General features: G+C 39.5%; 1 long non-coding RNA gene across 1 annotated transcript in view; it reads left to right on the forward strand.

The window, feature by feature from the left end:
• Positions 1-213: 213 nt before the first annotated feature.
• Positions 214-20950, forward strand: part of LOC137853068 (uncharacterized) — a 36501-nt gene continuing 15764 nt past the window's right edge. Inside the window, exon 1 of the long non-coding RNA XR_011094213.1 lies at positions 214-393. This is a non-coding gene — a long non-coding RNA (uncharacterized lncRNA). The remainder of the gene's footprint in view (positions 394-20950) is intronic.

Below are 20950 nucleotides of genomic sequence, written 5' to 3' on the forward strand. Positions count from 1 at the left end.
TGGTGATCATATATTCATTTGATATTGCATAACAGCAGAAACGAGTTTTATATTTTTTTGTTTGTTTGTTTTTGTTTTTGTTTCCCCCCCCCCAGTTTTTTTCTGTTCTGGTCAACTTTTGGTGAACTCTTTCTCGCTTGTGAGAGATAGTTTTTGCAAGTTGGTTTTAGGCCAAACCTTCTTTCCCTTCTTTCCCCTTTGCCCCACAGAGAACTGAGCCTAATCTTGGACCTGGAGTCTGATGTGATACCCCTGCTTAGCCCAGATGGCTACAGGCAGCAGAATAACAGCTACCAAGACAGATGCTTCACTCACGTTGTGAACTGAAGATTGATCTGGCTAAGCACAAATAAGTCCCTCTTGCTGAGCTAACACAGAAGGTGATCGTTCAAGGTAAGCACAATTTCTCCTCTATCCATTTCCTTTTCCAGGGGATAGGCAACAAGCATAATTAATTAGGAATTTCTTTCCTTGCTTTACAAAAGCAGCCAATGCTGCAGGCATAAACAAACAGCTTCTCTTGAAAAAAACAGCTTCTCTTTTGAAAGATCCTGCTAGTCTGGAAACATTCTCTATAGTTGGTGTGAAGAATGTAACAGGGACCAGCAATGCTGTTCACTTTTAGTTGACACCAGTGTTATACTCTACTGATCTAGTTGTAACTTAATTAGAGTGTTTTGGGTTTCAAATGATAGTGGATGCAAGGCAATGTATTGTAGTGTATCTTCCTCCTACCTTGTTGTCCTTGGAGGTAACCTGAGTTCCCCATGCTCTCCCTCATGGTACTCTTTGCCCCTCAGTGCTTTTCACCTCCGTACTTCTTGCTCCTTCCTTGTAGCCTGTTGTCACCACTGGACCTCTCATGCTCCCCTGTCCCAAGCAGCCTTCACTGAGGTCTCCAATGTCCTACTCACACTTGATCTGATCCCTTTTGTAACATTTTCCAGTAAAGCTGCTGTAGTTTCCCCTGCCATTTTCTGTTCATCCTACAACACCCAGCCTACCCTCTGCTTCCCAGCACTCCCAGCCTCTAGCCCTTGGATCTGTCATGGTGTGACAAATTTCCTTGCTCCTCCCTGATCATTGGTGGCTGCTGGTTGATTAGTGACTCTCCAGAGAATACACATACAATCTTTGACCTGCCATCCAGCTGGCTGCCTCACAGATATTATGCCTATTATGCCCATTTTTATCAACCCACTGGTCAGAAAACCCTGCAAGCTGGTCAGGAATTACCTGTGCTCTGCCTGACACCCCTGGAAGACCAGAAAACATGTACATGTAACACTTCCCTTAGGGATATCTTTGTGGCAATGAGGGATGAAGGGGTTCAGCACAAAAAGGAGCATCTCAAAGCACACCAGAAATAAGGGAAGATAGTACTAACTCTGTGATGATGAGCGTACTCACTGTATCCACTTGCAAATATGAACTGATGTCTTAACAACCAATATTTTTATTGCTGGATGGAAAACTTTAACCTGCTAGCTAAACAGGGCAACAGTGAGTATTAAAATAATTATATTAATAGCCTTTTACCCACTTTTCTCCATGAGGCAGGCCAACTGTTGTCTTCCCCCATCAGAAGTAATTTTTAGCCACGGCTTACAACTTGAAGTCTTGGTGCATAACAAGGCTTGGTTTAAAGTGAGCTGCTGTGACAGTGTGGCATCCTTCTTGTCTCTGCTTCTCCTCCAGTGGACTGCCCTGGTGTGAGCCCCTTGCCTTTGTTCTCTTCTGACCCACAGGTTTTGCTGCCTGCCTCTCTCCCTGTTGTTCCCAGTGGCCATGTGCATACTATCCCACACTCTGTTCAGTCTGATGGCCTTTCCTATAGCTTTGCTGCAAGTTCCTATTGGCTCTACTCCTGGAGGAAGAACAGAGAAATAAGACAGTGGTGGTCTTTCAGGCCAAATAAGGCTCTCAAAACATTCATCCCTTGCATCCTGTGAAAGAAAATCTTTCCACTGTCCTGTTTGTCAGGTTATAACCCCAGTATCCTGGCTTTGGGAGCTATTGCTTCAGATTAGCAGGGCTACAAATGTTAGGGCCATTCAGCCAGAATTAATAGCCCTAGGGGCTCAGTACATTATTACACCTGACATTTTCTCCACAATATGACTCTCTTTTGGGAGGAAAAAGCAGTTCCTCAATAAAAAGGTGAAGGAGAGTGAAATAGAGATATGTCTGATCTGATCTCACTGTGTTTAAAAAACCTGCCATTGCTGAAACCTGCAAAGCAGAACTGGGGATGGAAGGCTGCTAAATTAGGGCTAAAATTTGCTCCCTCTGCAGCAGAGGGAAGGTGAGACAGCTTAATATCTTGGGCAACTGAGACCCAATAAGGTGAGGTAACCCTTGCTCTAAGTCTTCCTATGTGATCTATCTCTGTATTAGGATGTCACTTGTGACCTTACTGTTGCATATTTGCATTAATGCAGTAAAGCAAACCCCAAACAGTAAAAAACCATAAGCATTCACTAAGAACAAAAGGGAGGGAATGGACCTTTTTTTTTTTTTTTCCTAATGATATTTATTTATTTATTTATTTATTTATTTATTTGAGGCTGTGCTGTCACAGAAAAAAAATGTTTAAGAGACATAACTGAAATTGCAAAAGGATGAACATTTTGAATTAACTCTGTTGACCAGCCTCATTTTAATGAAACACCAACTTGCATTATTGGTCTTCTCTCTCCAGTCCTAAATGCTCTCTCTGGCACTCAAATGACAGATCAATCACTGCAGCTCCAGGCTAAGAAAACCTTCCTGCAATATTACAGGGCAGGTAGGCTTTTGGCTCAACATTCGTTTCAGCATAGTGATTGCAACTTGCAATTATAAATTTAATCTTGCTGTATGAGACTGTAAGACCCTATTCTGATGTGGAGATCTACATGCCACACATTTGTACTTTCTTATAAAATACCTGAAATCCTAAGCAATGCAGTGCTTTATTGATATGCAAAGCTGTTCAGGTAAAACATGATTAATTTTATAGGTGGAATAGAATGGCTTATCTTTAAAAAATAACATATGCAACACATTTCCTTCCTTTATGCTCATGGAATACATTTTTGAGCATATTCTAATTTCTTTGTCTTGATTTGTTATTTCATGCATTTCAACCATAGTCTGCAGGCTTAGTCCTGTTTATCTAACTGGTATCTATGTCTAAAAGTGGGAAGCCTAGGTGTGATTTTGCTGCTGGGGATAGGTTAAAAATGACTGGCCAGTGAAGTGAATGGGATTTTCTCTGTTTCTCATGAGATCTATACAAGCACTTCCAGCAGTAGTACTCACAATTGCTGATCTAAATCCTTATTTGCTTGACTGCTTGTGAAATGTATTGCTTTGCATGGCAGCGCTAGGGACATTTGTGGTTTTTAATTTCTGTTATTCTGGCACTGCCTGCTGCTGCTGTGGAGAGCCAGTTTCTAGGGCTTGTGGGCAGCTCCCACTGGAAGGAGACAAGGTTTAGCCCTCTTTGTTGAGAAATCATAATCACAAAGTCTCACCTGGACAGGGAAGAAAAAGGAAGTGAAATAACTTACTTGTTCCCAATTTCAAACTTTAGAGGCAATACTTCATTAAAGTGTTTTCAGGGCACATTTTCTTTTCTTGTTACTTGTGCATCTTTTCTGAAAGCTTTTCTGCTGCTGATTCTGTTCTCACATGCACACACCTATAGGCTATATAACAGTGCCGAGCTCACACAGCTCAGCTGGTAGACAGCTGTGTGCAGGCTTGTTTTGGACTGCTATCTCTTGCTGCAAGTGAAGTTGGATCTTCTACCTAATCTTGCACAGAGGAGAGGTATCCAGCAATGCTTTCTCACTCTGCAAGGGAATAAGGCAAATGTTTTTGACAAACTAAATGAAAATAGTTATACCCATGACAAAAACAAATTAATTTAGTCTTTGCCAGCTAGCTCAGTCAGTATTCAGCTGGTGATGTTAATTAATACTGTTACAGAAGATAACTTACATGTTATTAGCGTGATGCTGAATAACAGGTTTAAAATGAAAAACAAACAAAAAACCCCAAACCTATCTCTGTAATGCTGAACCCTGTGTAATGATATCTTCAGTACAAGGAGAGTACAAAAAAGTATGTCAAACATACTGTTCTGATTTGATAGCTTTTGATGCTTTCATCGGTGTCAACCAGTGCAAAATTTGCAGGGTGACAGATTCACTTTTTCAAAAAAATCAATTTAAAAAAGCTTATGGTTTTGATAACAGAATGTTCAGGAAATGTAAAAAATGTTCATCTGCTTTTGAAGCCTATAATCCAGTTCATTCCAATCCAATCCAATCCAATCCAATCTAAAATATTCATATTGTGAGGCTATGTTCTGTAGAAGGTACTCTGTGCAGACCAATGTTTCCATATCGATTAAAAACATTAGATTAGGAAACTCAGAAAGCCCAGTTTAGAACATTCTCTGAATGAGTCCGATTTCAGAGAAAATCTATATTTTTAGAGGAGGGAATTACAGAAATAATTGAAAAAGTCAAAAAGTCAAATTAAATTGATTGTTTTTCTTCTGCTTTCATCAGTCAGGATTTAAAAGGAACACTGCAGTATTAAATTAAACATTTCTATAAATTTACTTTTGTGCATATTTATGATCTTGATTTTGGTAATAAAATCTTGGAGATGGTATTAGAATAATACTGAATGCAGCTGCTATATCTTCTAAGTAGCATTGTTTTACAAATTAAAGCTGAAAGGAATTCCATGGACTGACAAGAACAATACAGATGAATTTTCTTTTCTGCAGACAGATCTGCATTTGTTTGTGTAAACTTCACTTGGGCTACTCTGGCATCATGGCAGAGTGCTTTGTCTTAGATTTGAGAAGTTCTATTCAAGAAGAAATATAATCCCATCTATCCCAGCTGCATGGCATTTATCTCCAGTCAGAGACTGTACATCCTTCTACTGTTAATGGCCAATAAGAATAATCTGCCCTATATAATAGAGAGGATTGAATTGTAAGCAAAGAAATTGAAGATTTTAGAAGAAAAGCAACTAAATACTAAGTGCACATTTCAGCATTCAGTTTTGTCTAAAGTGGTATATCAAGGCAGTTTTCAAGGTTGGCTGATGCAGGTATTCAAGCAAATGAGGGAGGGGAGAATGGAACTCTGGTTTGGCTTGTAGTCCAAAGACCCTAATCTAATGTACTTTCTGTGTAAACTTGGCAAGGCACTTGCTTTCTTTGTGTCTCAGTTACCATTTGAACAACTCCTTAATATCTATTGCGATAAAGATTTGTTAGACAGATGGAAAGACACTGTAAGCTTCTGTCTCACAACAAACATTATATAGAGATGAAATTATATAATAACCAACAGTATAGTCTATTACAAAAATCAAGTACTTTTCTGAAAGTGAGCAGCAACTTTAAATGATGCTCTGAAGGCAGAGGTCTTCTGGCTACTTTGTGTATGAGAAAAAGGCATTAACTTCCTATCCATTTGCTGACAAAGACAGGGAAGAATTTGTTCTCTGCTTTAAATCTCTGCTACTGGATGTCTTGTGCTGGGAATTTGAAAGTTGAATCCTTGAATCTGAATTTTCAAAACAATTGTTATGTCTCAAGTCTTTGCCTCCCTTCCTCCCTTCCTCCCTTCCTCCCTTCCTCCCTTCCTCCCTTCCCCTTCCCCTTCCCCTTCCCCTTCCCCTTCCCCTTCCCCTTCCCCTTCCCCTTCCCCTTCCCCTTCCCCTTCCCCTTCCCCTTCCCCTTCCCCTTCCCCTTCCCCTTCCCCTTCCCCTTCCCCTTCCCCTTCCCCTTCCCCTTCCCCTTCCCCTTCCCTCTTTCCCTCTTTCCCTTTCTCTCTTTCTCTTTCTCTCTCTTTCTCTCTCTCTCTCTTTCTTTCTCTGTCTTTCTCATTTCACAGAGAAAGAATTTCAAATCTTTCACTGAAGATTTTTAGCAACAAACATATCAGTTCCCTAGCTGTAAAAGAGAGATTGAGCTAGTTTATATAGAATGGTACATCATAAATACTCAGCTGTAATCTATATAAATAAAAGATTCCTATATATAATGAATTCTTGAAACAGCACGGCCTTGATTCAGGGAGCTAAGTAGTATGCCCAGTCCAGGCCAGTACGGATGGTCCCAGCAGCAGGAAATAAGATGGAGTACCCAGCAAATGCACATGAATATCCATGTGAGGAGAAGAAGGTCAGAAAGGGCTTAAGGGAACATAAAACTTTTTTTTTTTTTTTTTTTAAGTCAGAAGCTTACTCTCTGAACATTTAAATTTTTGAAGCTGATAATGCTTGGATGAAATAGGCATATGGTATAGTTTCCCCTAGAGAGCTCTTCCTGCTACTGCCTCCTCATGCAAACTGAGTATTGTCCTAGTTAGAAAAAAAGTCTCTTCTGTTGTGAAAGGAAGATTAGAATTCTTGCTTCTTGCATCTTTGCTGGTGGCTTGATGCTGGTTAGGGACCACCTGAAAATTATTTTGGCAAACCTCCCAAACAGTTTTGAGTCAGCTGAGCCCACAATTGGCTGTGAGAGAAAAAGAGTCAAAAGGACAAGGACAGGACACCTGAGTCTGTCAGGAGGCACAATTATTTTTGAAGTTAAGCATGCTGTATGTGCAACAGAAAACTGGTGGGATTGAGATAAGCAGCACTGTGTGAGCGCCATTTCAGGAGTAGGTCCACCTGTAGTAGAATGGGGTGTAAAGGAAAGACAGCAACATGGCCCCCCATGCTGTGTCCCAAGGTGTCTGTTAGGCTGTGTCAGCAAGTCACCCTTCATATCTCCTGAAAATCTATGCTTGCTTTTCACTGCCCTTACCTTTAAAAACCAAGTTCCTTATGGTTGGTGTAAAACTAACTGTAGAGTGTTGAAAGTCAACCTCAAAAATCTCAAACAACTTCAAGAAACTCATCTAGACCTAAAACATTTCACCTTTCCATCTGATATGTCAAGATATCAACTTCTAAGTTCAACCTTCTCCCCACAAAACAAAATTACTGTTTGTGGGGACCAGCTTCATTGTGAAGTAAAGCAAAGTTTGAAATTTTATGATGTCACAGAAATTTACAAACCCCAATAACATGGATCAGCGGTATAAGGTAATGAGGCATCTGGGTGATAAAACTGGTTATTATGAAGTTCTACAGTGCATTTCTGCAGGGATGGAAAGATATCATCAGATGTCTCTGGAAATGCCAATGTGTTTCTTACCAAATTTTTTTCTCCAGACTTCACTAAAAGGTCTACTTGAGATCATGCAACTAATACAATTATCACTAAAAGCATAGGGAAAATTTCAGGTTAGGAAAAGGGAGAAAACACATGGATAAATTTGAAGTTTGCTACTGAGATAGTCCTGATGATTTGTACACTACAGCTTTCTGAGCATTTGATCAGTCCCAAATGTCAGTTATAATTGAACTGGCATTCCTTACATCCATATGTGCATGTACACTCACATATGTGTGTGTTTCGGGTGGATGAAGGACCAGAAGCATGAAGGAAAAGTGCTGAAAACCAGAAAACAGTGACAGACTGAACATGGGATTATGGTGGTGGGAGTTAAAAACCTAGTAAGGAAGAATGAAATATATATTCTGCATGTTCAAAATCAAAACATCCAAAATTGATATTTACTTGATTGCTTTTTACTGAAATAGCTTATTTGCAGGGATTTTATTTTTGAGAAGACATTTCTGTCTTCTGAGGGAAGTAATTTGTTGCTACTACCTTTACCAAAAGATCACTAGACAAAGACTGCCCACAAAGATAATACTTTTAAAAAATTTATAAACTAATGAGATAATTAAGTCAAGAGGTTTCCACTGAAAAGTCAACATTTGGCAACATCTTCTGTTCCACATTATTTCAGATGCTGTAGGATAAGAACTGTCAGTAAGTACTGACTTATAAAAATAATGACCACTGTAAAATGATTTTCTGCTTCACTTGACTGTATAAGGCCACTAATGTGTTGCTAATGAAGCACCCAGGGTGCATAGCACTGCTTTTTCTGGAACTCGGAGAAACAACCAGCCATATGTACAGCAAATGTCTTTGGCAAGACTGTGTAGCCTTAACTGGAATATCCATGCTGTTGTAGTTTTATGACTCAATCTGAATGTTATTTAAACATCATTTTTCTGTGTTTAATTTATTTATTGTCTCTAGTGGTAGACACAGAGACTGGTGAGCTAAATTATATTAACATTTCAGAGTAATAATAGAAGAAAGCAATTATCGTTGGGCATAAAAATCATTTTAATTAGACAGTAAAGTGGGAATGGACAGACAATGATGAATCATCATATTGTGGTTTAATCAGTCAGAGAGCTGGTCTGCAAGAGGAGCTCAAGGAAGAGTTTTGGCTGATTGAGTGAAACATAGACAACAATGAGAAAATGTCAACTTCTTTTAGCCTCTTTTCATCACCAGTAGAATAAATATATTGGCCCATCATTCCTTGGAAGTCACAGGAAAACTTTGAAAGATAACTGAAGCATTTTCTTTTCTCTGTTTTAAGAACGTATCAAACCAAGAGTAACTTGAAACCTGTAGGCCATTACCCTGAGTCCTCACTGTCACCTTGCAACAAGCACCATCTAGCAGATTTTTTTCTATCGCACAGTAGAAATTAGGATGGAATTCCACCTCTATGGAAGTGTCATCTGACACTGCTTCCAGGTCAACCTGATGCAACATGCTAGATATTGCCAATCGCCTTTTAGGTACGTGCTATTTTCCCGACCCGAGGATAAGAAAAGAGATTTATGTCTGAGACCCAACTCTCCTATGTGAGAGAATAGAGCTTTGTGCCACTGTGAATATAGCCATGGCCCTGCTTTATTCCTGTGCCAATTTTCAGGTCAAACATAATAAAGTAATCCCCTAATGTAATGAAAAATGAAACCAGATGGTATTGCAAACTCAGTGTAATTTAGGTGCTGTGCTATACAGAATCTATCATATGATATACAGGATCAGTTTGTGTATTAAGTCTGTTGATAGCTCTTCACAGAGCCAAAATGGACTGGATAGTTCATCATGATTTTCTATCAGCATACAGAGAAATGTGAGCTAATGCAGCTCCAGTGTGTACACACTGCTTAGTCCAACAGGGACAAAGCCAGAGCTGAACGGCAGCACTAAGATGCTGGCACTTCTAGGCTGTGTGCCAGGCTACAGAGGGGGCTCTGTGGGGGATAGGAGTGGTGGTGGGTCCCCAGGGCAGGCAGGACATTCCTGATTTTAAGATGTGCTGACACCTACTGTGATGCCTGCCCTTCCTCACTTGAGGAACCTGGGCACCTTGCCATCAGACATGACGTAGCCAGGTGCCTTAAAATGGAATGCAGAAAAATGAGCATGTGGAGATGAAAGACTCCTCAGCGATTCAGTAAGATGTATCAAGTAGATTGGTTGGGGAACATTTGCGTCTCACTATGGTTTGCAACCTGAAACTTCTGCTAGGGCCAGTCACTTGCCTGAAAGTAGTGGTTCTTTCTTTGGTTTCTTTTCCAGGGAAAATCTAGACATCTGCCTGAAAATCAGGCCTTGGATCCTCTAGATGATAACGGTAGCTACCAGAACAGCAAATATTTTCAGACTGGTATTCTCTATCACTCCGGTGATGCCATTTCATTTCCCATTCAATTTCCAGTGGATTAAAGAGAGTGTGAGTGAGGAAGCCTGACAGTGATTCTGCAGTGTGATTATCAGGGCAGCTGGAGCAGAGATGTCAGCCCCATTTGAGGGGAATGGTTGTTTGCTTGTGGTGTGACAAGCAGGGTGAAAGTGTTAGGAGTCAGTAGGGAATAGAAATGACCACCAGGAGATGCCCACTGGTCTCTGTGCTTGATGGCACAGGTAGTCATTTGGATAGATGAGAGCAATCCCCTGAGAAAAACAAACAAACAAGCAAACAAACAAAACCAACCAACCAACCAAACAAACAAACAAAAAAATCACAAAACCCAGAGGAAAAACCGTATTTTGGTTTTCCATATCTGGTGTTTGAAGTTCTTCATTAACAATGCAGGTCCCATCTCTGAAGCTTGTCCTTTGGTATCAAAGTTCCACAGAGATCAACACTTTCCTACCAGCACTGTAGCAGCAGTTTTCCCCTCTCCTTACATTTTGCAAATTAAATCCACACAAGAAACTCAGAGGCCGAAGAGAGAAGGGATACAGCTGATAGAGCGGGTGTCTGAAGGCATATGGTGAGTTCCGCTGAGGCCACCTCTGAGAGACAAAATTTGTCTCCGAAAGCAGAGGAGATGTGAAGCTTGGAAAAAAGAACATAATTGTGCAACTGAGAAAGATGGTAATCAGAGTATTAGTCATTAACTGCTAGGGGAGGTGCTGGAGTTTGAAAGTGATCTCCCTTTTCTATGGCATAAAATGGTATAAGAGATACCACATATAAGATACACCATATGTTGTAAAAAGTAAAATCAACACTATTAGGAAGACTGAAATAGATTAACTGATGAATGATTTTGAGACAAAGTTGACAGGCATTCTGCTTCATTCAATTTTGGGAAAACAGTTTATTAGGGTGGAAAAATTAACTAAGACCTTTGACATGTACTGCAGGCATGAATAAGAAATTCTGAAAATATTCTGACTAAAGACAGCTCTTCTAATGCAACTCCAATCAGTGTAGTTATTAACTATTAACCCCCAAATTCGTCTCACCTGGGAATAGTAGGAAAATCAGTTAAAGTAAGCAGAAAAGACACCAACCATTCTGAGGTCAGAACTGCTAAGGAGAGCTGATGACTAATGGGAAATTGGATTCTGTTTTTTGTTTCTTAATTATCTGATTTCCTCTAATTTATTCCTTATGCATTGAATAATTACTAAAAGCTCTTAATCTATAGCTTGAGTGAGCATTCGCTGTTTCAGCAAATGTTCTGACTAAGCCTGCTGCCTAGACAGATGCAGAAAATGAAGGCACAACGGGTGTGAAAATACCAGCAAGTGAGAGAAATTATTTTCTCTGATGACATTTCTATTTGTTTTGGCCTCTCAGACCAATCCATGAGAAACCAGGACAGGGCCTTGTGACAGTGGGGGAACAGGGCTGAACTGCTGCAGGGTTCTTGGGAAGACTGCTGCTGCAGCCCAGTACAAGCTTACTATCTCCTGAAACAGCAAAAATGTTACCTTGCATACAGACCTGGCCAAATACTGGCAAATACCGGCCTCTCACCTCTGATCTCACTTTATTCTGCAGTTTTCTCAAATATGGTAATGTATGTATGAGTTCTGTTGGCACAATCAATACCTGAACCCCTCACATTCAGTGCTGTGACTGTCTCTCGTCCCAAGCAGCTCATGCTGGACATTCTCACCTCTCTGTCCTCTGCAGGACTCAGCACTGAGACAGCACAAATTTGGCTGTATCACTTTATTTTTTTTTTTTTTCTGCCTTCACTCATTCTGTTATTGAGCTTCACTGATCAGGCACTAAGCAAATACTGAGTATTCAACACCAGCCCTTGGTTTCTGCACTTACAGCACATAACGGCCTGTGGGATCAAGCCCTAATTGAAAGAGTAATCAGCCATGACTTCTTGGTGATTGCTTTTAATGACCTCATCCTAAACCCCTCCAGAAGACAAAGGCAGCCGAGGGCATTAAGCATCAGAGATGGTGCTCAGTGTCTCACAGATTGGGATCTTATTTGACCAGGCTTTCTGAAAGTTGTTGTTTAAACCAAATGACAAAACCAGCTTGGAAGTTAAGCAGTAATTAACTCTTTGATCCCATACCTGAGGAGGCTAAAGAACTCATTTAAGAAGTGTTTTAAAATGAATGCATGTTTAGTTTCTGCACAGTGGGAGACGAGAAGCAGGGAATGCATTCTGGAAAAGATATATACTCTATTTTTGCACTTATAGCTACCAGGTTAGCTGGGAGAAAAAATACTCATGAACAAAAGTTTAGCCATTCAAGTTATAAATGAATGTGGGTAATGCAACAGGAATTTACTGAAGCATCCTCTCCTCCCCCTCAGCCCCTTGGGGCTGCTCTCTACTGCAGTGTCCTTCCTCCTTCTCATTTGCCTCTGTCTCTTATTCCCATCTTTATTATTCCCTACCTCATTCATTTCTATCTCTGATTTTGTGGGCATGTCTGGGCTGTGGGTTCTATGTATAAACACCAATTTGCTGTGTTCAGATGATGTAAGTTATGCGCAAGGCAAAGTGGTAGAAAAGGAGGACAGCGTGGACATACTTAATGTATGGGAGCAGTCTGGTGCATGCAGACTGAAGGTCAGTACTACTCACAGCTGACTGTTAACTACTAGTATTTATTGTGGTTACAGAATCTTATAAAGATGAAGAAAGTGTAATGAACCTTGATGAGATCTCTGCATGAGAGAGGGTCATTAATATAAATGCAAAACAGCGTGTGGCTGTACAGCTTAGGACACACTCCTGCAGTTAACGAAACTGAAACGTTTAAGTACTGAGGACTGTGGCCCATTGACTTTAGTGGCAGAAGTTAAAGCCAGCACTGTACCTGTTGGTTGTGCTTCTCAGACCATTTGGGCATAGATAATTCTGGACAGAACAGAATGGTGTTATTTATTGTGCCATATCTACCTGCTTCTAAGAACGATTTAGCTGGATACACACAAAGATTTATGCACACTCCTTAGCCAAAATAACTTTAACCAGTGCTCTGCCCAGTCACTCTCAGCTAATGAATCTCATAAAGTTGCTTTTCTCCTAGCCCCTAACTACTGCGCAGCAAGAAGGATGGCAATCTCAGAGATGTGTTTGTTTGAATTGTAACAGAGATGGAGGCAGATTTCTATTACAGTCACAGAAAAAAAAATGTTAAAGTGAAATTCTGTAATAGGCAGATGATAACATTTTGTTGAGAACAGTCAAAAGAACCTGTGCTTCATTTTCTGCTTCATTTAATGCATGTTATGAAACCATTCCACACCACTTTATGAACTAACTTTAGAAGCTGACAAAAATCTGTGATTATGTTTTATGCTAGACTTGCAGATTCGTTTTCTTGATGTGTGCAGATACCTCTGTCTTTGACAATATACCTTTTCCCTAATGTCTAGTGGTGGATGTATGCACTGGAGGAGTGGGAGCCCCTGATTTTCTTCTTTACCTAGGGATTTTCAACCACTTCCCACATCTCCTATGGGTTTGATCCTTTTGAATAACATCTTGATTCTGTCACTCACAAATTGATAGCTGTGCAATCCAGAATAAAGGAGAAAGAAGAAGAGAGACACATGAGCAGAAGAAATGGGAAAAGGTGACCTACATTCACCTGAAACATATGAACTAAATAGGCTTTTTTTACTTCTCTCTGCATTTTTCCTGACCAGTAAAAACTCTTATCAGTGCTACCCCATCATCCCCTTCCTCCCTGAGGTCTTAAGAACAAAGTTACTCTGATTGACCATGACTTGCAATGGGATAACTCTGACAGATTTTAAGCAATCACAATATGTCCAGACTTCTTTTCACTGTAGCTGTCTTAGTGTCTGTGCACCATTGTTCAGATTTTTGTATTCCATTTTTTTTTGTTTGTTTGGTGTAATGGTGAAGTGTATGAAAAAGTTGCATTTTTTGCTCACTAAACTGAATCTCCCTGTTTCTGTTGGATAGGTAGGGGGAAGTGTTGGAGAAACAGATTTGGGGAGCATACGGGACTATTTGCAATTCTGGGCATAATTAGCTGCTGCCTGACTGGCCTGTATAACAAGAATTAGTGGCCAGTGACATCTTGGAGGGGAAAATCCACAGAAACATAATTTTATAGAGAACTTCAAAGTTTGCTACTCTAAATAGCAATGAGTCTGACCGGCAGGTGCCCCTTATTACAAATACTCTGTCCATAGGGTGTTACTGTTTACTGTAAAGACACGCTAGGGTACAGCTGACTTGGGCACCACTGCAGTGGAACAAGTTCAGTCACTGCCAGCCTGTGAGCACTGGGTTAGTGGCACTGCTTTCCCTCTGGATGTGGTAGTACTGGTGCTGTGGGAAAAACATCCATTTGCAGTTTCTAATGGAAATTTTTGATGCTCCTCTGCATGTTCTTTGCCTTTCATTCCTCCTACCCCAGCTAAACATGTAGTTTTCTATCTTTTGCTTTCTGTGCATGTTAAAAACATTTTCTTTGCACTCAGTCAGAGCAGGGAAGGCATAACAATTCAGCTGTACCTTATGCATGTGCTCCTCAAGTCTGCATGTCCTGAAATACCTCCTTTAGGGTACCCTGATTTTAATGATGGCCAAACAATGGCACTTTTCAATTTAAACTATAGCCATTGTGTATTAAACATCTGTGCTCTCCCATTAAAAAGCTGTTACTCATAACCACACTTCATTGGGCCAATCTGTGTATTTTTTTTTTTTTTCTTTTTTTCCTGCCTGAGTGTTTTAAAGAGACATATTTGCACTTTGAACAATTGGTTGATGCTGGAGGTAGAGGCCAGCTTTCTATGTACTCTGATATGCAAACTGCTTCCCAGGCTGTCACAGTTCTTTGTCCACAGGACATGTAACTCTTACCCAATTTATGTGTCAGTGAATGATATGTTTGCAATTATAGATTATAATGATTTCCTGATTCTTCAGCTTGTCTTAAAAAGATTCAGCATACTCATTAACTCTAACCCAATGCTCAGCTCAGCTCTGTGTTGGCAAATTGTAGGTAATTTTTTGAGAGAGTGTATTTGTTTTTTGATCCTATTAAGTCAAGTTCATTTTCTCTAAATTTGTTTGCAGTGTCTCCTTCCATGAGTTATCTCATCTTCAGGCTTAGACTGGAGCCTTTTCAACAACTGTCCCTGAAATGAGAACTTTTGATGATTGACAGTGTCTAACAAGTAGAGCGTGTTATGTTCCCAGGTCAAATTCTGGTGGTTCTTTCTTTTCACACTTGAATCCACCCCTCTTTTGGGCTCTATAATAATAATAATAATAATAATAATAATAATAATAATAATAATAATAATAATAATAATAATAATAATAATTATTATTATTATTATTATTATTATTATTATTATTGCATGGATTTAAATGTTTATGGTGTTCTTGCAGCAGCTTTTTTTTCACCCAGATTTGTAAAACTAGAGGAAGTGGAAAGCTCTGAGAAAACAAGTGAATAAGGGAGCTTGTTTTGGCTTCAGCAAGTGCGATCATTTATCTTTCTGTTACAGGTCTGCCAAAAGAAAAAAAATAATGCTGTGCCTAACAAACCTCCTCGTAGAATGAAATTCCCATATATAAAATACCTGTTGCCAAAGGGTACAGTTACTCTGTGCTTAGACCATAAGGTGGTGTGTGTGTATTTAAAGGTCACCACAGTCCTTGGTTTTATATATGTTGGTGAATCTTGACAAGCAATCCCACCATACATTTTTTCCCCTGTGGTTTTAACAGCAATCTGCTGGGCAAAACTGCAAATCTCTGTTAAAATGTTCTGCAGTTAGCAGAAAGAAATTGTGAAAGGAGTACTTTCCCAGAAAGCCCAAAGATAAAATTCAGTATGAATTTCCAGCATTGTTACAGGAACAAAACTTTTTAAAAAGACTCAATTCAGTGCATTAGACTGAAAAGTATTGAATAATGCAGTGAAGCTCCACATGGATAAGTGAAGAAGGATTGAAATGATTAGCATAATACATTTTTCTCATTTGAAGAGCCTGTGTTATTGACAAGGCTTCACTAATCGGAGGAGCCAACACGATCTGTGGTACTTTACAGTCACTTGTTTATGCAGGTCATGGACACCCTTGCTGCCCTGTCCTCTGCCCCATCTTATCTCTCGCAGAGCAAAACAGATTGCTTCTACCTGTTGAAGCATGAACTGAGTGTGCTGGTGGGTGCTCATCTGCCAGAAGGGAGGAGACTATCATGAATCTGACACACACTGAAGGTGGAAGAACTGCAGGTAGACTGACAGCCCTTCCTTCCCTGCCACATGAAGTAGTCTGCTCTGAACTCTGTCTTTTATTTGAATAGTAAAGGTCTTTGGGAGAGTTCCCAGAAAAGGAAGCAGGTTGCTCTTTGCTATTCTTTTAATGTAGGATTTCAGAAGATGATTTCAAACCTATTAAAATTTCCATCTCTAATAAGCTTAGTATAAAATACTAGAGCTTATTAATCTTCTCAGCTTCTGTGCTGAGTAAACTGGGAAATAAATGCATCTTATAGATGGGATCTGATTTTTTTTTTTTTTTTCTGATGGAATGTTAACCTTTTGGGAACTGTTGTGTCTTTAAGCAAGTCAAATCAAGAAAAAACACCACCAGCAATGTAACTCCTTTTAGAGGGTATTTTACTTTGCAAATAAATGTGTATCTTCTAGGTAAAACAAAGGAGCAGTTAAAGAAATAGACTATTAACATCCCAGTCATTGAATATGTATGAATATTGACACAGAACTTGCTGTTAGCTATTTTTATTTAGCCTTTTCCTGATAATTAACCATATGTTCTGTGGGAGTTTTATCAGCTGATTACGTGTTGCAGAAGTGTCCCCAGATGCAAGATGTACAGGAACTCTTGGGTAAACTTAGCTAGTAGTAGAATTTAGTCTTTAAGATCTCTGTGCATTTTGTAGTAATTAATCATGATTTTAAATCTCTGTGGGCATTTCAAAGTAATTAATCATGGAGAGACAAGCATCTCATTGACAGCAAGCAGACTCTGCTTCTGAGAAGCCAGTTACCCACAGTCAGTACATGATCTATCTCCTGCAAAGGTGGCATTAAAATGGATCTATTGATCTGAAATAGACTTGGGCAGCAGGGAGCAGTAGTGTGACATACAGCAAGAAAGGTACTGCACTATGCAGAGATTAAAAATAAATAAATGACAGCGACCTTACATACAGGCAAATATTAGCTACCTAGAGTACATCTGAAGTGAGACAAGTTGGAGTGATGATTTCTTGGATGACTCTGAAGAAATTCCAAATTGTTCTAGCTGAGAGTGCTACAGCAGGACTCCAGAGGTACACTAGCTCAAGTATTTGCCTTTGCCTGTTGCATAAAACTTTAATAATAAAAATAAGATGAATGGAAGGAAAAGGAGCATATTAATTTATTCAGATTAACCAGCAAAGAATGTCTTGATACCAAAACAAAAGCTTGATACCGTGAAAGCATACACAGAGGAAGTGTGTGGAGTGCTGAATCATGTGGAAGAGGATGGGCACTGTAGAAGGCAGTGGCATGCTGTGAAGCGTGCCATCTTATGGGTCCTTTTGGACTGCAGTGCCCACTTTTCAGTGCCTCAGGGACCTTTCTGCTTCCTTGATCCTAGCATCAGCCCCTTCAGGCCACCAAACAAGTGTACGTGGCACAGGAAGTATGGGCCTGAAGTAAGGCTATAGGCATGTCCTTTAGAGACGTGAAATGTGGCAGTGGGCATGGAGTTTCTTGAGGGGAAAGAGAGCTCCGTGATTACCAATCTCAGTGTGAATTAGCAGTTCTGCTGTCTGCACCCTGCTTTCTGTTACAGAGAAGAGATGAGAGACAGGCAGTTTCTAAGTGAAAAAAAAAAAGGCCCTGAGTCCTGGCACCTGGGAAATATCTGTGTTGAATTTTTTTTTTTTTTTTTAAATTTTATTATTATTATTTTAAGCAGGAGAGTATTATTACCTGCATGAGAATGTACAGAACACTTTTCTCAAGTTACATCTCAGGGCAACCACAAAATTCTCAGTTATTTGAAGAGAAGCAAGACCAAACACTAACAAGGATGAAAATATTTCTTCTTCCTTTTTTTCCTTCTCTTTCTTCTTTCTCTCCTTCCTCCCTTCCATCATCTCTGAAACACCCTGAGAAGCTATCTGGCTGTTGTGTAGTTTCTCATATTTTCTATGATCTCCAAATCACCAAGTCTTCCTGAAGGCAAAAGACCCATACAACAATGTACAATGCTCAGTCTTCCAGCCAAAATGTCCTATATACACTAACAATACTGTCATTACTTTTTATAATTTCTTACAACATTCATACTAAGTGTAAATCCATGCTTAGGCACCCAGAAAGAGATCAGATGCCTAGGGTGAGCAACAAAAACAGCTCAGCAGGAAATCAGTGGCACTTTGCAGTGCTTAACCTAACATGATAATCTGCCACATTCACAAGGTTTTCAGAGATGGTACTGAGGGCATGATCAAATGCAGAATCTCTCTTCTTATTATCTTAAAAGCTATATGTATATATATTAAAAAAAAAAAAAGTAGAAAGAATCTTGAAAGAAGTTTTTAAAGTCATTCAGTATTGGAGGGACAGCAGTACCTGCTGAGACTGGATGGAGGCTGACTGGAGCAAGTTTGGTTTCAAGTGTTCTGAAAGTGAATTAAAGCAAAATGACCAAGGGGAAGTTAATGCACTACTGCTGTTACTAGATTAACTACTCTGAAGATAAACTCTCAGACCCTGTGGTGTCTCCTATAAACATGCTATCTTGGCAGGGTTGGACCAGTCTACTGACTGCTGTGCTGCACTAATCTCCTACGTGCCTGAGCTCAATGGTCTAAATCATTCCAGCAATTGGAAAGCAGATTGGCCTAATGTATGATGCAGAGTAAATATTTGTCTTTTTGAGCTCATTTCTCTAGAATTGTCTTTATTTATCCGGATGCCCTACAGTTACTGTATCTGAAGAATGTCAGCCTTTCTGTCTTTGAATGTCTCATCTGCTTCCTCTCAGATAAAGAGGCTTTTTGTGTAGTGAAGTTCATTATTACAAATGTGTTATAATTACCACATATTTCTAAGGCAGCTATTGCAAATCTGTATTATTACTTTGAATGTGAATGATATAAGAAGAGTTTTAAAATGGTAATGCATTGGCTGAGAAGGTAATAAACTAAGACTCTTGGCTCCTGTAGTTTACAAGCCAAGTTATCTTCACTAGGTTGACTTTACTGATATGTATCAAAACACACAAATCAGTCTGGAGCTAAGCCTACAGGCTTGAAGGAAAGAGAAAGGGTCAGTGTCAATATGTGCCTGCATTAACCTGACAACCACTGATGTTGTGGTCCCAGTCAAGGTGATGGGAAGCCCCCTGCCTCATGGCAGTAGATGTCTTGGAGAGTGGATATCAGTTGTCATGCCACCCGACTGAAGTTACTCATAAGGAAAAGCTGAGGTGGAGGTGTAGAGTAGGCTCCATTCCTCAGAATAAATTGTCTAATTGCTCTGTAGCTTCACAGCCACAAATATCTTGGAGTTGTGTCGCAGCCAGTTCAGCTCTTTTGCGTATCAAGCACAGCAAAAAAGGAGGAAAGACATTTAACACACAGCTCAGAGGAGCTGTTCCAAGTAACAGAAATCCAATTCATTTCGTTATGGAAAATTGTTTATAAGGATCTGCTAAAGACAGAAAAATTAAAATTAATCTAAGAAAGAAAAGGTTTCTGGATACACCAGAAATGTTGTAATGCTAAGAGCATTTTTGTGAGTTAGAGATATAAGAACATGGAAAAAAATAATCTTTTTGCCAAAAATTGTTTCACTTAAATTTAGGGTCAACTAGTGGACAAAGTAATGAGCAGATGTCTAATCTTAATGATCACAATTTGATTTGGGTAGTTGTAAGATATGAAGCTGAGACAGATGATTTTCACCATTGTGCCTGGCACTCCAGAGGCTGCTGTATTAATACCACTGTGCCATTATCAGCCTACTCTGAGAGATGCCATGGCCAGACAGATCTAGAGAGTGTGAACAGATGATGCCAGGGTAACTATCAGCTTCATTTGACTACCAGATGTCTTTTGAAAGGTACAAGTTCTAAACTTGTCCTCATCTACTTTAAAAAAAAAAAAAACTTTTTTTTTTTTCTTTTTTGTCCTTTTTCCTTTTTTCTTTTTTTTTTTTTTCTTTTTCCCTTTTTCTTTTCTTCTTTTCCTCCCCTAACTGTTTCTTATCATTCCTGTTCATTCATCATTCATCTTTCCATTTATTCATGGCCAACCACAGTGGTCTATACTGCTGATTGTAACTGCCAGTGGCTGACATACCTAATGTACACAACTGTGTACATACCTGTACACAACTACACGGTTGTGTACATTGAGCTAAGATCTTACAGAGCGAGTGAATGAATTTACTTCAGACACTGTTTGATGTTGTGAGCTGACCTACTTCAAAACTCTTCTGCTTGAGTTAAAGACGTGCAAGACCCAGCTGCCACTATGTCAGAACAACTCTTCAAGTAGTTATGATATACCATTATCAGCTACTGGCAATATTAATAAAGTAAATTGAAAGCTTCTCTTTGATACGATACATACCTCTCTTTAGCCCTTGGAAAGAAACCAGCTTCATGTCCATAATTTCTGATAAACAGGCTCCTTGCAGGTGGATAAAGTACATTGAAATGAAAATGAAACGTCTTTGTTCTTTCTACACTAACTTTAAAGACATGCTCAGATCATTGGCACATATGAAATGTGCATTTTGGTTACTCTGGTTCCCATGCTAGACTATGCTAAGATAATACCTGCAACCTTTAGTAATTACATGTCACTGCCTTGAAGGCATTGATACCTAGAATAATGAGAAGATTTGACACTATGAATCAAGGAAGATGACATGTTGGTCCTTCTCAGAGTGACAGATTTAGTTCTCAGTGACTTCTAGGTATCACTAATAGCTGTTTCTATTTACCTTTGCTATATAAAATGAAGGTCCATACGTACTACAGCATCTGAGGAAGAGTACCAAAGCTTTAAAGGAAAAATTTTTCTTCAGTACATACAGAATACTGTGTATGCACCCTCAGATAACAAAGACATGTTTACAACACTTTTCACTGTATGAAATTGAAAACTCACTCAAACAAATTTTCAACAAATGCAGTACAGCTCCACTGAAAAAGAAGAAGTGATTTAAGTCTCTGATCTTTCAAACCTGGCCTTAACTTCA

The sequence above is a fragment of the Anas acuta genome, chromosome 3 (assembly GCF_963932015.1).
Source record: "Anas acuta chromosome 3, bAnaAcu1.1, whole genome shotgun sequence".
Lineage (NCBI taxonomy): Eukaryota > Metazoa > Chordata > Aves > Anseriformes > Anatidae > Anas > Anas acuta.